Genomic DNA, 16041 nt, shown 5'->3' with positions numbered 1-16041 from the left:
AGGAGGGAGGAGAGGTGAGGGTCAGTTCCCATAGCAGTGGGGTTCGGATTGCAGTTGGCCTTTGGGGAAGGAGGGAGCTCGTGTGCAGGAAGGGCATGGAGCGCCATGTGGTGGGACTCGAACTCAGCTGGGGACGGGTGTAAGGGGCAGTGGGAAAGGGCAGGGCAGGTGTCCAGAGGAGTCATCCCAAAGGCTCCTTCCCTTTTCTGTGGAGAGGGGCAGTGTGGTTGGCCGGCCAACCCACTGCCCAGCCGGGCTCAGCCACTGAGACTTCTTTCCAGGTGGAGGAAGGGGCCCCTCATGGCCCAGCCCTGCAGGCTGTGAAGGACAGCGGGTTTCACCTGAAGCTGCAGCTTGTCCACTTCCCACAGCCTTAGGGGCAGAAAGGGCCATGTGCACAGAGTGCGAAGCATGCCAGAAGTCAGCCAGGGGAAGCTGTGCCAGCGGACAGCAACATCCTTGGACTGGCCTGTGAGCCCAGCGTCGACCAGGCTGGGTCCTCTGTGGATCCTGAGGCAGGCTATCAAAGTGCTGAAAAGCGGCGGTACTTTGAAGTGCTGGCTCTGATGTCAACATTCTGATGTTTAATGTAAATTCATAGGGTTTTTGGCCTCACAATTGTACTGTTTAGTTTTAGACAATAAGCTTGATTTTTTAGGTTTAAAGAAAAGTCAAGTGGACAACGTGGCTGCTGGGTATCCCCACTCATGCCTGCCACGGTTTCTACCCCCTGAATGTGCTGAATCGGGTGGGACAGTGTTCTACTGGAGAGTAGCTTACTGGAGGGCTCTGTGCGGGGGGGGGGGAGCCCTGTGGGTTGGCAAATGCTGTGCGTCCGCCATTGGGACTCGAAACACAGTGACTCCCTGGCCGCAAACCTCCAGTCACGGATGGAGCTGCTGAACGCCTTCACGTGCGAGTTTCCGTGCAGATATGCTTTTCACTAGGCAAACACCAGGGACAGGAGTTCTGAACCACTCGTAAGTGTGACTGAGGTCGACACGATGCCAGGCTTCTCCGAGGTGGCTGCCCCTTCTGCATCCCCTCAGCATGAGTTACGTGCTGTTGGTCAGATGCTGCTTCCAGCCTCCCACTGTGAGAGTCCTCAGCCTCCGTTCTGGAGGCTGCAGCAGTCGCTCATTGCTCTTCTGATTTGCATTCTCTGTTGGAATACGCTGATTAGCATCTATTTTTATGCCCATTTGCCATTTGTTCAAGTGAGGTGTCTGTTCAGTCTTTTTGGCCACTTTTTAACTAGTTGTTATGTTTCTTATTGCTAACTTTTGAATATTCTTTGTATATTTTGGATACTGATAGTATAAGTGCCTTGCAAACATTTTTCCCTAGTGTTAGCTTACCTTTTCCTGTTCTTAAGATTATTTTTACAGAACAGTTTTAACCTTAGTGAATTGCACCTTCTTTTTTTTTCTTTCATGGATCATGTGGTTGGTGTCATAATTGCATTTTTAAATATATCTCAAGTAATTTGGCTTAAAAGGAGTTATTATCTTAATTTAGGTTTATTTTGACAAGATTAGAAATAGATGAATGTGTACATAACTTTTAAAAATGGCAAAGTCAATTCTAGTTATGTGTATATCTTTTTGTTGTTTTGGTGGATTCATACTATTTTTTTTTTTGCCTCTGATGCTGCTGATGTTGATGAGACTGATGATGATAGTGAGGATGATGGTGGTGTTGATGGTGATGATAGTGGTGGGTGATGTCACTGATGATGTTTTGATGTTGATGATGATGTTGATGGTGATGGTGGTGATGATGGTGTTGGTGGTGTTGGTGGTGGTGAAGTTGATGGTGATGGTGATAATGGTGGTGGTGAGTAATCTTATTGATAAGGATGATGTTGTGATGGTGATGGTGATAGTGTTGATGGTTTTGATGATGGTGATGATGGTGGTAGTGTTGATGATGGTGATGATGATGGTGGTGGTGTTGATGGTGATGATAATGGTGATGGTGGTGTTGATGATGGTGACATTGATGGTGATGGTGGCAATGGGTGATGTTAAGGATGAGGATGATGTTTTGATGATGGTGGTGTTAATGATGACATTGTTGATAATGATGATAATGATATTTCTTGATGTGATGATGATGCTGTTCATGATGATGATGATGATGATATTGCTGCTGCGGTGTTGGGCTGTGAGAACCAAACATGTCTTTTGGCAGAAATACATCACACTCTTCTTGCTTTTGCCAACCAATGCTTCAAGTCCTGTGAACTAGATGGAAATGATTTGAATACAAAATTATTGATTTGCATCAGTCTCTGCATTAGCTCAGTCAATTGGTTGGAGACCTGGCATTCTACCACTAAAGCCAACAGGAGAAGTCATGTCCTGAGTTTTCATTTTAAATCTGGTTTCTATTGTTTTGCTGTGTCATATCCTAGAATCACGCCTTACTGGGTATTATTATGTTTTTCTTGTTTATGATGCTGCCTGTTTCCAGGCCGTGATGTTCCCTAGCCTCTGCCAGGCTGAGCTGCTTCTCACACAGAGAGCTGTGGAGCTCACCTGTGCATCCTGAGATTTGCTGAGGTTCTGCTTGGTACTATCTCCTCAAAGACTGATTCCCGAGCCATCCTGTGAGTGGCCTTCCACCGGGGACCCGTTTCTCTGAGGGTTTCCTCAGGCTGCTCTTCCTATTCAGAATCGCACTGCCTTTCTGTATACTTGCTTGGGGTCTGCCTCTCCACTGTGTCACTTCCTGGAGGACAGGGGTGGCCCAGCCTGGTGCGGCTGCCCTGTGAGCAAGTACTTTGACAGGTTTCTTCATAATACAAGCATGCCGCTGGCAAAGGTCGCCTCTGGATTTTGTTTTGGGAAGATTATAATACTAAGTTTCCACTTGGCGATGTTGGTCCTGAGTATAGGTCAAGCACATGCTTCTGTGTGCTGTACAGGAAAAGAAAGCAGAGCTCAGAAGGTCTTCTTTGGGGTATGAAGCAATTTCTTAACACCATGCTCTTCTTCTTAGTTAATATGAAATTCAAAAGGAGAGGAAAAGACATAGACCATGAAAAGTCCTCATGACTGTCGTTCAACACACGTGATGTGCCGAGGGCAGAGACCAAGACAGCTTGAAAACCACTGAAGGGGACTAGCTGTGCAGCAACTGTGAACGGGGGTCCTGCTAGAGGGTGTATGTCACTGGGGTGTGCTTTTGGGTTTAAATTTGATCTCCCTGCTTCCTGGTCGCCACACCTTTCTGCCATGATGTTTTGCCTCTCCTTGGGCCCAGAGCTGTGGAGCTGCCATCTGTGAACTGAACCTCTGAAACTGAGAGCCAACATATCCTTCTTCTCTGCATTGTTCTTGAAAGGCAAAAGCTGACTAAAACAGAGGTGGTGGCTTGGATATGGCCGGATGTTCCCTTTAGCCTAATCAGGATCAAATAGCAGAGAAGAAAGAATTGAAAAGCCTGCCATTTAGCCAGAAAAGTGAAAGGCAAATAACAGTCCATAAATTTTAGAAAAATGGTAGAGTAATAAGGCAGGTGTATTTTTTATAATCTCACTGACATAACAAATACCACAGACGGGAGGGCTGAAACAATGCAAATTTATTTCTCATACTTCTGGATGGTGAAAGTCCAAGGTGCTGTCCATTTGATTCTGGTAGAGGCTCTCTTTCTGCCTTAGGAATGGCTGCCTTCTTGCCAAGTCCTCACATGATAGGTGTTGGCAGGGGAGATTTGATGACCCTTTCTCTTTTGTAAGGAGATTCTATACCATCGGGGCTCTAATGCTGTTTATAATAGGAAAGACACATTTGGATAGGACTTCAACATAATAAACTTGGCATAGGGAACAATATAGCCCTTAGCAGTAGGTGAGGTATTTTCTCCTACCGGTTGCAACACATATTAAATATCAGAATGTTGAAATATCAGTCCAAGATCATAAGCTATAGTTAAAAACAGAACAAAACAAAACAGAGAACCTATAGGCAGACTCTCACTATAGAAATTTCACCTTTAACAAAAGTGATGTTAAATTTAATAATATAGATGATATCATCATTAAATGGTGCCAAGGTATTAGGTTATTTATATAGAGAAATATTACAAAAAGATACTAGCATTTATCAGCATAAAATTTCAATTATAGATAAAGCAAAACTATGTAAAGGATTATATCTGGATAACATTCTAAAATTCTTACAAAGAAATAACAAGAAAACAAATATCCTAAAGGAAAAAAATGGGCATGACAGTCTATTTTGGTTATTTCTGGTAGTAACTTTCTATAAAGTCATTACAAACATTGAATTAGCAGAAATGGAGCCACCATTCATAGTGGGTGTACAGAGTTAGTTTTTTACAAGTCTCTGTCACAACATTTTCCTCCACCTGTCAATACATATATTATATGATATATAATATTTTATATTATATATATATATATATAATTGATTTGTTAGCATTGAAGTCACAGCCAACAGCATTATAGTTCATGTCTGAACAAAGATTGTAGAACACACATATTTCTTCAAAGATACATCCCAGCCTTCTCAGGCTTTGGAAGGCTAGACAGCAGTTTTGCTCCATGACTGGGAGCTACTTTAGCCTGGGAAATCACCAACAAAAAAGCATAAAAATATATAAAAAATATGACACTAAATAGTCCACAAAAGTAAAACTCATTTATAATCTGAGAACTAAAACAAGAAGTGTTGCTCTGTAACCTGAGCTTGGAAAGTCTGTTGTTTTGACTCAAATTTTCACCACTCTGTGCATATCAATGAATAACTAGAAAAACACCCTAATTGTTGATTTTGAGTTTCTAAATAAACCATAGTGAGTAAGTGACTTTGCAAACAGAGAATCTACAAATCATGAGAACATGTGTTGTGTGAACAGACAATTCAGTGCCTATTAAACCAAATAGATGAGGTTCAACCTCATGATTAACTAGGGAAATCTAACATAAAATTATCATTTGGCCTAGGACACTGGCAAAAATTTTAAGTTCTGATAAAATCATGCTCTATAAAGAGTAATGGGAAATGATAACTCACTCATTGCTGCAGGACTCTTGAGTCCCTCAGCCTCTATGGAGGGCAATCTGGCTCTTCCTGGGGAGAAGGGAGGTGGCCACCTGCAATTCCACCCCAGAAATCTGTCCTGAGTTGATGCTTACCCTCAGGAACAGGAGGACACGGGGCAGAGGTCCACTGTGAGGTGGTCTGTATTAGTGATAAGAGCTAACCTGTGTCTACAGGTAGTGAATGTGTACTTAAAAGCAGCACTGGTGTACAGATTTGAACACTGAGTATTAGATAAAATGAGCACATCTTATGTGGAATTTTACCTTGAAAATTACTCCTCTCCAACATCCAAAAATTATCTAGTTACATGCTACTAAACAGAGACCTACATATAACAGGATGTAAAATATGATTTTTTTAGCTATTTTTTAAGTAGGACAAGATAGTAAAATGAATTCCTGGCAAATGCAAATGAAAGGAAAGTAGGTATAGTTATTTATTCAAAAATGAATTCAAAGCAAAAAGTATTAAAAGGAATTGTACCATGTATAGCCAGAGGAATGAGAAATTGTACTCCATTTATGTATAATGTGTCAAAATATATTTTACTGTCATGTATAACTAATTAGAACAATTTTAAAAAAATAATACAACAAAACTCAGAAAGCAATAAAACCTTTAAAAAGCCCAATGACAGATTTGGGGCAGAGAGATGCAGCCAGAATGGTGTTCAGAAGTAACTATATTGTCTTAAATACACTTACATGTTGAGATCCTTTATTCAAAGTGCTTACCACTGAAGTATTCCATACTTTGAGAGATTTTTTTGTATTTTGGAATGTTTACCTAGACTTCATAGGTTGAGCTTATCTAATTTGAAAGTCAAAAATGCTCCAAATTCTGAAACTATTTGAGTACTAACATGAGGCTCGAGGAGTTTTGGATCTTATTTCAGATTTTGGATTTTCACATTAGGGATGTCTGACCTGAATTTGAACATCAAAAATTACTAATAAATATTACTTTTACAAGATGCTAGAACAATATAAAATATCAGTTGGACCACTATACAAAAGAGTAGCTAAACTTAAAGAGACTGACCACCCCAAATGTCACCAAATATATGCAGTGACTAGAGCTTTCAATGCTATTGGTAAAACCACAGAATGTGGCATGAGGACTTTAGATAAAGGTCTAAGAATTTCTTTAAAAATCATGCACATATCCCAATAATTCTATGCCTAGGTAACATTAGCAAAAATGAAAACACATGCTCACAAAAATCTTGTATGAGAATATCCATACCAGTTGTATTTACATAGCCAAAGACTGTAATGTGCTTAGGTGTTCATCCATGGGAGGTTGAATAAACCCACTGGTAAGTTTAGAAGATGGAAACTACTTGGAAATGAACAGCAATAACCTGTTGCACACTTACAATGTAGATGAATCTCAAAAACATCATGCTAAGTGAAGGAAGCAGGCTTACACAGCTACAGGCTGCAAGAGTTCATTTCTGTGAAGTTCTAGAACAGGTAAAACTCATCCATGAAGAAAAAAATAAACAGTACGGTGGGTGCATGGAGAGAGAAGTGACTAGGAAATCCTCTGGCTGAACTTTCTAGCATGCCAATGCTCTGCTGGGATAGTTGTTTACTTCAGAGGATTGTTTTCCTGTTAGCTCTCATTGGTGGTATTGAAAACTGTACATTACATTGTATGTAAACTTGAACTAAACAACAAGAAATGGGAATAGGAAACAAATATAAAACTCCTTAATAATATATATCCTGAACTATTTCAGGGTAACTGTAAAATAATTGTAACATATTGTGAAATGAATGAGAAATAAGATGGACTGATGGAAAGAATGGAGGAATAGGTGAGAAAGAGAAATGAAAAAGATAGCAGAGGAAAATGTAAATCTTAGAACATGTCTGGCAGGTGCATGGATGTTCTCTATAAAATTCCTTCTGTTTTCATATATTTAAAATGTCTCATAAAATATTGTTAGGAAAATCACAATGCCTTAAACCATGAAGTGGTTCTTTATAGGAAAATTCAATTTAAATTTCAGTTTTCACCAAATTAAATAATATTCATTATAATTCCAACCAAACCACCATCAGAATATTTCAAGGAAATTGAGGCATTCTTTTAATGAGGTAGAATAAGAAAAAATATTTATAAATAACAAAATAATTTAATTTCTATATGACTTAGAAATAAGACAGGGATAATTATTTAAAATCATTAAGAAAAAACATTAAGGGAAAATGGACAGAGAATACAAGGAGGTAAATGATAAATGGAAGCTACCAGTGATAGGAATTTCTCATTCACAGGCTCAGTCTCACCAGTAATGAAGGAATGGAGAATAAAGCAGGTTTGATAACATTATTTCATCCTTCAAAGTGGCAAAATTAATGAATTTGGAAATCAACTTATGGAAGATAAAGAGAGCCATGTGTTCTTAGGACATGGCAGGAAAGTAACCTGTGAACAGTTGTTGTCTGTATTAATTAAAGTAGTCTCCCCTTATCTGTGAGAAATACATCCAGAGAATAGTTAAACTTATAAGGACAGACCACCTCAAATATTGGCGAATACGTGCAGTGACCAGAACCCTGATGTTATAGGTGGTATATTACACAGTGGTGCAAGGGCTTTAGGAAAAGGTCTAGGAATTTATTTTAAAATCATGGACATACATATACTATGTACACATCCTCATTTGATACATGAAACCACCAATAGCACCATAAACTATATATTCTGTTTTTTCCTTTATACACATACTATAATAAAGTTTATTTATAAATGGGCACAGGAAAAGTTTAACAATAATAACTAATAATAAAAAGAACAAACATAACAACATACTATAATTACATTTATGTGAATGTGGTTTCTTGCATTGTTTATATTTCAAAACTGACTTTAAAAAGACACACGTCTCTTTGGAAAATCTGAATTGCCAATAACATTTCTCTTGTGCCATGGGGCTCTTACTAAGTAAAATAAGTGTTACTTGAACATAAGCACTGTGACACCATGACACTCAATCCAATAATCAAAATGGCTAACTAAAGTGACTAATGGGTGTGTAGCATATATAGTATGGGTATACTGGACAGAGGGATTATTCATACTCTAGGTGATGGAGCAGAACATTATGAGATTTTACCATGCTATACATAATGGCACATATCTTAAAACTTATAAATTATTTCTGGTATCTTTAATTTCATATTTTCAGACTGTAGCTGACTGAGTGCAATGAAACCTTCAAAAGCAAATCTGTGGATAAAGACTACCACATAAAAAGATGAACAGTGTGGGCTCGGTTTGTGGCTTAGTGGTAGAGCACTTGCCTAGCATAATTAAGGCCCTGGGTTCAATCCTCAGGAACACATAATTAATTAATTAATTAATTAAAGATATTGTGTCCTAAAAGAATAAATTTTTTTTAAAAAAAAGATGTACAGTGTGCCTTAGTATGTTTTACTCTTCAGAATCTGTCCTAGAGAAATTTATCCTTAGGTCCCAAGGCACATGGCCAGGGAAATCAGTGTAGCACTATCAATGGGTCCATTAGAAATGCCAATCACTACGGGAATAGTCACATGCTGTATGCACAAGTTCAGAAAGAAGAAAAGAGATTACCAGGGAAATTTAAAATACACAGACATGGAAAGATATCTAAATACAAACTGCTAACTAAGTATATCATTTATTTACTAAATCATAAATAAATGAGAAGATATATTTCTCCAGGTACACTTACATACAATATCCCCCCAACACACAAACATTGGTCTGGTTCAATTTGACAAGGGAAGAAGCTTTTGCCATACTACAAGTGCCCAAATTATTTACATGAATGTGCTGATTTAACCCAAAATTTAAAATGAGAAGGAAATTATCATAAAAATGGTATGAAGTATTTCATACAAATATTTAATTATATAAATGTATAATGTAGCATATATATTAAAATATTTCACATTTATATAATAAATTAGCTTTATAATTCTAAGTAAAATATTTACATATTTTTAAATTATATATTGTTACAATTACATATATATTGTAAGAGTATATATTTATAATAGGATTTGTTATTTTTATTTGTTTTTGCAATGCTAGGGATTGCACCTACAGCCTCACATGTGCTAGGTAAGTGCTGTACCACTGAGCTACATCCCCACTCCCTACTATATGTTTATAATATAATAATAAATAAAATATAGTCATTATAAAATATATTAGTGTAAAGACATAAATTAGAGAAAAAATAATAACTTCTGAAGGACCTATGCTTTCCCCAAAGCCCATCAGTATGTGATTGATGCAACTTCTCTGCCTAGTCATCCTAGGTAGGATTGATCACTAAGGATTTGCTTCAGCACTATATTTCAACAGAGACCTTCTCAAGTAGGCTACCCACACTCCCAACATGGCCCCACAGCACACCACCCTGTGGAGGCCTCAGGGAAACAGAAACCAGCAAAGACTGAGCAGTTCATTGACAACACAGTGTTCATGACACTGCTCAGAAAAGCTGAATGTGAAGCCATAGCTATCCAAGGTGGCTGTGTGGGAAACAAAGGGAACTTAGTCCTTCCTTGTCTCAAACACTGACAATGAAATTAGTAATTCTCCCTGTACCTAATGACAGCATTTTCAGTTCAGATGAGAACCTCCTAATCCAGTGGCACTGGGTCAGCCATTGTGCTGGAATAAAAGAGGCCCAAGTTCCCAAGCCAAATTAAGCCAGCAGCTGGCTAGGGGGATGAGTGCCTGGCTGTGTGTCTCATCCTTTTCATTTATAAGGTGGCTTGAGACCCTGACAGTAGGGAGTGCCCTAATCTTTATATACTCCATGTGCAGTGGCTGGGCATGTAGCTTAGTAATAGAGATGCCTGCTATGTGAAAGGCCCTGCGATGTATCCCCACCACTGCAAAAAATAAATAAAATTAGAATTACAAACTGCAGATGGGTGGGGCTGGAATTTCACAGTGAAGAACTACCTCCATGTTTGCAAACATACTTGTATACCAGGCTGCTCCTGCAGGTCCTGACAATCTGGTGTGTATGTTTATACTCCATTCAGTTGTCCTGAAAGGTCAATATCCCTGAAAGCAATTAACATTTTTTTTTTATTTTTGTGACATTTTTCCTTTACATGGAAACATGGAAAATGTGAAAGTTTCACAAACTTAAACAAGCACATTGCCATCCTTGAGTAATGCCCAGCCAAATTTTACCAATTTCAGCAAAGACAGGAGTCTGTTTGATTTAAAACCTAGATTTTTACATAATTGAAACAGAGTATCAGAAAATGGTTTGAGGAAAACAGATACTTACTGAAAATTATGATTTAGGCTGTGATTTGGACCTAAAAGGATAAAGCAAAAAACAAGGTTATTAATACTGCATGATCCAGAATACAACTGCTTTCTAGTCATGCAGTTCTTTTGTGGCCACTTGTCTTCAGGCCTTGGATTCTGTTCAGCTCATGAGGACACGCCAATGATTTCAAAAATCATTAAAACAACAAAAACATGAACAAAAAATAAGGGATGTATCTGTTTATGTGAATATTTTGAAGGCTATTTCAGGAGTTGCTGCAGTCCCTTATCTCTCCTCATCTAAACTTCACACACAAAGTCTGTTTTACTAATTGTAGCTGGCAATGGTGTAGACCTGGAAGGCAGGCCTAGGGCATCCATAGCCTGGGAACTTCTCCCAACTGGGACTAAAGGAATGCATTCTTTCTTGCCATTCAATTCCATTACCTCATGTGACAAGCACTCTGCTCTCTTGCCCCAATTAGGCCAGGTGTGCATGAGGAAGGGAGGTGCACGCACTTTTACAAAATCTTGGCACAGACTCCAGCAAGTGAGCTGAGACCCGTGTGACACAGTCCAACACTCACCTGGCCATCTGCAGTGTAGCCAGCCACCCCATGGACACCTGACCTGCTGAAATGTGGCCTTTCCACTGAATGATACAGTTCACTTTGTGTTTCTGGGATTCTTTTCTAGGCTCCATGTTTACACACCACTCCATCTGTATCTATTTTCTGTTATTACTAGTAAATGTGTAATATGTTAAGCCAGGGCTGTGCTCAATGGGAAAAGCGTTGGGGAATGGTTTTATTGGATTCCTTTCATGTTGATTTGTGTATTTCATTTTCAAATATCGAACCAATCTTTTGTTTGGTGGCTGTGAGCATTCCTATCCATGAATCAACATGTTTTGCTGTCCAACATGTTGATTCATGATTCATTGACTCACTGAAGACTTCAATGAGGACTTCAATGGTGGTAATTATCTTTAACCCATCGGTGGCCACACACTGGTAGTAGCCAGTTTCTCTTGTGTCCAGGTCTTGGATTTGCAGTTGAGAGCCATATTCCATCTTTCAGATGATGATCTGCCTTGGCTTTTCCATGACGGGGGCATCATTCTTCAGCCACCACATGTTGGGAGGTGGGTTTCCTGCCACCTTGCAGGAAAGATTTGCTGTCTGGTCCTGGACAATGGTGATTTTGTTGACTGTCTCTAGAAAATTTAGAAAGTAACCTGCCAAGCACAGGGATTATTAAAAAGCAAACATCAGTGAAAGGTGGAAGAAAGTGCCCCTGGGGGCTCCTACTTGAACTACTTGTAAGGGAAGATTTCCATTTTTGGTCACATATACACATACAGTGGATTCCAGGTTTTGGAATTAATTACATTACTTTGCACAATGTTGCACTGAATCCCGAGTTAGGTAGTAGGAACTGTTGCTGCTGGGGAAACATAGGGTCAGGTTCCTGAGATTCTCTGGTCACATTTTTGTCAATCAATTGATACAAAACTAATTTTACACTTGTTTCTGTTTAAATATTCCTTACTTAATACAGATTGTTGACTCATTCATACTGAAATCAAGGACAACATCCTGCAACTTGTGTGCAAATGAGGCTTCTCTAACATATATGTTTCCTTTTGGAGGGACATGGAAGCTTGATTGTGCTTTTGCACAGTACATAGCACTTCAACACTATGCCTGGGGGGCCTTTAAGCAGCAAAATTACCAACATAAACTGAAAAACCACACAGGCACCCAAAAAAATATAAATATACTGAGAATAGAAAATATGTTCAAAACATGAGAACATTGGCCCTCTGGGGACACAAATTCTTAAGAGTTGTGTACAATTCTGATATTCCACCCTTTGTGCCCTATTCTGGGGTCCTTGCACACATTGCTCTGGTGCTCCATAAACTTAGGTAGAAGTATGAGTCATAATCCTTGTCCCCCAGGTCCAACAAAAAAGGGATGTGTAGGCCAGGCTGCTGTGTTTAAGCTTCACTCTCTGACAAACTCACAAATCAATTCAGGAAAGTATCAAGATACAAAATTGACACCCATAAATCAACTGTCTTATCATTTAATATTTAAAATAAATTGTTAGATATATAATAATATTAGTTTGTTGATAGTATAATTATTTTATTTTCCATGTGATGAAAGTGAATTGAAAAAAAGCTAAGGGACTGTCTAGGTAAGCATCAGCTGAAGATATTGGTCTTTTCTCTTCTCTGAATTTCCTCCCAGGGCTACCCATGCTCCCTTGAATGGTTCTCATTGTTTTATGACAATATAGATTTTTTTCTACTTGGGTGAAGCCCAAAATTGATATTTCCAAAAACAATCTCCATAGCTCATTATAGATTTTTACTCAAATTAGTGATATGTCCATATCTATCCCTGTGTCTTGGTGGACATTTTTTAAGTTGGGTTAACTTTAGGATATCTCTTGCCCTAAACTCCCCTAGAATTTCAATTGCTATTTTGATATTTCACTCTAAGCATAGTGTTATATTTTTGCAATGTGTTGTGCTAACTGGCACTGCTTTGATTCTTTCCCATTTTTTAAATTATAAAAAGGCAAGGGTGTGAGACTAAAATATGAGGATGTAACTAAGAATAGAGGACATGTCATCAGCAAATGACAAAGAAAGTTTAAAATTAAAATATAGGTAGCTGTCCTATAAGAGTGCTTTAGTCCTCTCTGTCTCCCAGGCCTTTCCAGCAGCTCTTCCTCTATACAGAAGGCACTGTCGCTGAACTGTGGTACCTGAAAGCCTATGCTACTCAGCCTCCTCACTTCTTCTGTGCAATCATTTATCCAGAATCCCACAGTATTGATTATTTTTGCAATGAGCCTGGATGTTTGGCTAATGAAAAGCAGAGTAGGAAAAAATAAAACTATTTCTTTTTTCTCTTTGTTTGTTTCTGCTAAGGAACACCCATTGCTACTCTTGACAGAAAATCCAGCCTTGATAGTCCAGAAATAATTTAGTCATTTAGGGACTGATACATAATTATTTGGTGTTTTTTCTTAGTCAATTTGAGGTTTCCTTAGGATTCTTTCTTCCTGGGTAGACAGAAGCTCCCAGAGGCCTTCCACTTGGTGCACATTGCTTACCTATCTTCCTACTCCCTGAGGGCACAGAAAGCCAGGACTTTTTTCTTACATGTTTATGGGGGGACACAGCATGCTGGTAAGGGCAACCTAGGAACCATTATATTATATAATTTCTTCAATGATTACTAAGTAGCACTCAAAGATGGTTTCAAATATGTGTTCCCTACCACTTTTTTTTTTGTATTTCTAAAGTTACCACCCAAACCAGGCCACAAAACTGTTTTCTCTGTGAATCTCCTAAACTTTTCTAATATTCTTTGCTCTGGAAAGTTTTGGTCACCTAACTAATATTCAGAAAACAAATTCTGTGCTCCAAGTAATTGATGTCACTCTACAATCTGACCATGAAAAAGCATTTTTTTCTTAAGAATCTAAAATAGTGGCCAGTCGGGATGAGTGAAGGAGGAACAGAGACCCTGTTGGTTGTTGTGAGGTTGTCCCCAGCGGCAGGGGCAAGAAAAGGGACTCACTGGGGACTGCGGGCTCAGCACACCTCATTATCAAGGATCTTGGAGAAATTCATTCAAAGCTTTTGAATCACAGACCAGTTATTCAAGGTGAAACTCGTTATTTTGTAAAATAATTTGAAGAAAAACGTGGTCTTTGAGAAATGTGAGTTCTTGAAAATTGGAAGAATATGATCCATAAAACAAATGAACATACTCTTCCCAAATGCAGAGAAATGATGCAGGAAAACTTGAACGAAGTTCTCCAGAGATTGCAAGAAGCTTATGACTCCATTTGTAGACTTCAGCAGAGGGAATAGGAATGAATAAAGATATATCATGACCACTTAATAGCTACTGAGAAACAGCATCAACTTCAGTGGGAGGATTTCATGAAAAAAAATCTGCTTTCAGGCTGAGGTGGATGAAGAATACAGAAGAGCCATGGAGAGACTTAAAGAGCAATATGCTGACATGGAGAAGGGACTAGCAAAATTCTCAACTTTTTCAGAAATTGAATCACAACATTGACAAATGAAGAAAAAGACATTGATTCCTCCACAAAATACTCCCACCAAAATTAAGCCTCTGCTTCAAGCTTAGCAATACCTTCAGTGGCACTCTCCAGTGGCACACAGAGAAACTGTAGCTGGAACCTGACTGAATGGCCAATAGAAGAAGAATGCTATGCCATTCCTGTTTCCAGTGCCTAAATATGATCATTTGAATGGGGAAGAAGAAGGGGAAAATGGGATGAATTTACTCTTTGTCAGAAGTTGATTTGTTTTCTGATCATTAGCTGAGAGAACTATGACTACAGATTTCTTAGAAGTATCATTCAACTCATTCTCATACAGGGTTGATGTTAATTACTGTAGCTTAAAAGGCAGGTAGCACAGCTGCCTCCCAAAGCTTCCCTGGCTGTGAGAGACATAAGGATGCATAAAGTATCATTCCATGAGTAATGTAAACAAACAGCTGTCCTTGGAACAAAGATCACATTTAAAAGAGAGAATGATCAAAGCATTGTCTCCACTATGACAATGATGGCCATGGTGGTGCTGGCACTGCCTGTTGGGAAAGATTAGATTTTGCAGTGCAGCAGAGTGCCCTGCATTTCCATGGAGACAAAAATTGTGTGTTACGCTTTGTGGCCTTCCAGCTCTTAGTATTTTCATGTTTTGAAACATGCTTAGAAGGAAAAGCTTACCAAAAATATATTTTGGCTTTTAGCCCTTTTCCATGAACCACAATCTTGCCCATAGAATTTAACTCATTTTTGTGTCTGTTTTTCTGTGGATAAGCTTTATAACATAAATAACATCTATACATGTTCAACTGTTTAAAGAGTAATCAGCAAGTTCTGCCAAGGAGTCCCTCTGGAACCATATAAGCATCCTGGCCCTAAATGAACCAGAAGTGTTTTTCCACATGGCAAATGATCTGTGTTAAATGTAAATCCTTTTTAATGTTCACATCTGCTCTCATAAGCAGGTGTATTATGATAAAACGTGTACCAATTTGTCATCACTGTAATTCTTAAAATTCTGCATTTAACAATTGAATTGAAGAACTAAGTTGATTTTGTTTGCCATACACCAAGCAAAAGTAAATGCAATAATTTCAAGAGATTTATGAAAAATTGAATTTGAAGTATGGCCAAATCTTTGTAGTAGTTTTCATTGCTTTTCAGTCAAGAAAGGTACAAGAAAGAGAATATCTAACTCTCTCATCTTATCTCACTATTGTCACTGCAGAAAATTGACAGTGCTCAACTGTGTAAACTTATGGCTTACTGTCAAACTTCATTCTTGGCTGCATGTTGAAAATGTGATTAAAATTAATAGCGAAGATGGAAAAAAATAATATAAAATAGAAAAATTGCTTTGGAAACTCTACATTGAGCAATTACCAGTTTTTTCCTAGATGTTATAAACCACTCTACACCAAAATTTGATAAATTATTTTAGTATAGAACCACATGGAAACTTCGAATATCCAGCAATGAATGTGTATTGAATTTTTCTCTGTTAGTATTCAGTGATTTTTATCCTCTATATATCTTTAAAATTGAAAGTTATATTTATATTCTC

The 16041-nt window shown here is 38.3% G+C and overlaps 1 pseudogene; it reads left to right on the top strand.

The window, feature by feature from the left end:
- The first annotated feature begins 1004 nt into the window (after positions 1-1004).
- Positions 1005-14479, top strand: LOC101971311 (biogenesis of lysosome-related organelles complex 1 subunit 5-like; annotated as a pseudogene).
- The last annotated feature ends 1562 nt before the right edge of the window (positions 14480-16041 follow it).

The sequence above is a fragment of the Ictidomys tridecemlineatus genome, unplaced genomic scaffold (genome assembly GCF_052094955.1).
Source record: "Ictidomys tridecemlineatus isolate mIctTri1 unplaced genomic scaffold, mIctTri1.hap1 Scaffold_36, whole genome shotgun sequence".
NCBI classification, from domain to species: domain Eukaryota; kingdom Metazoa; phylum Chordata; class Mammalia; order Rodentia; family Sciuridae; genus Ictidomys; species Ictidomys tridecemlineatus.
This window is presented reverse-complemented; position numbering and strand designations above follow the sequence as displayed.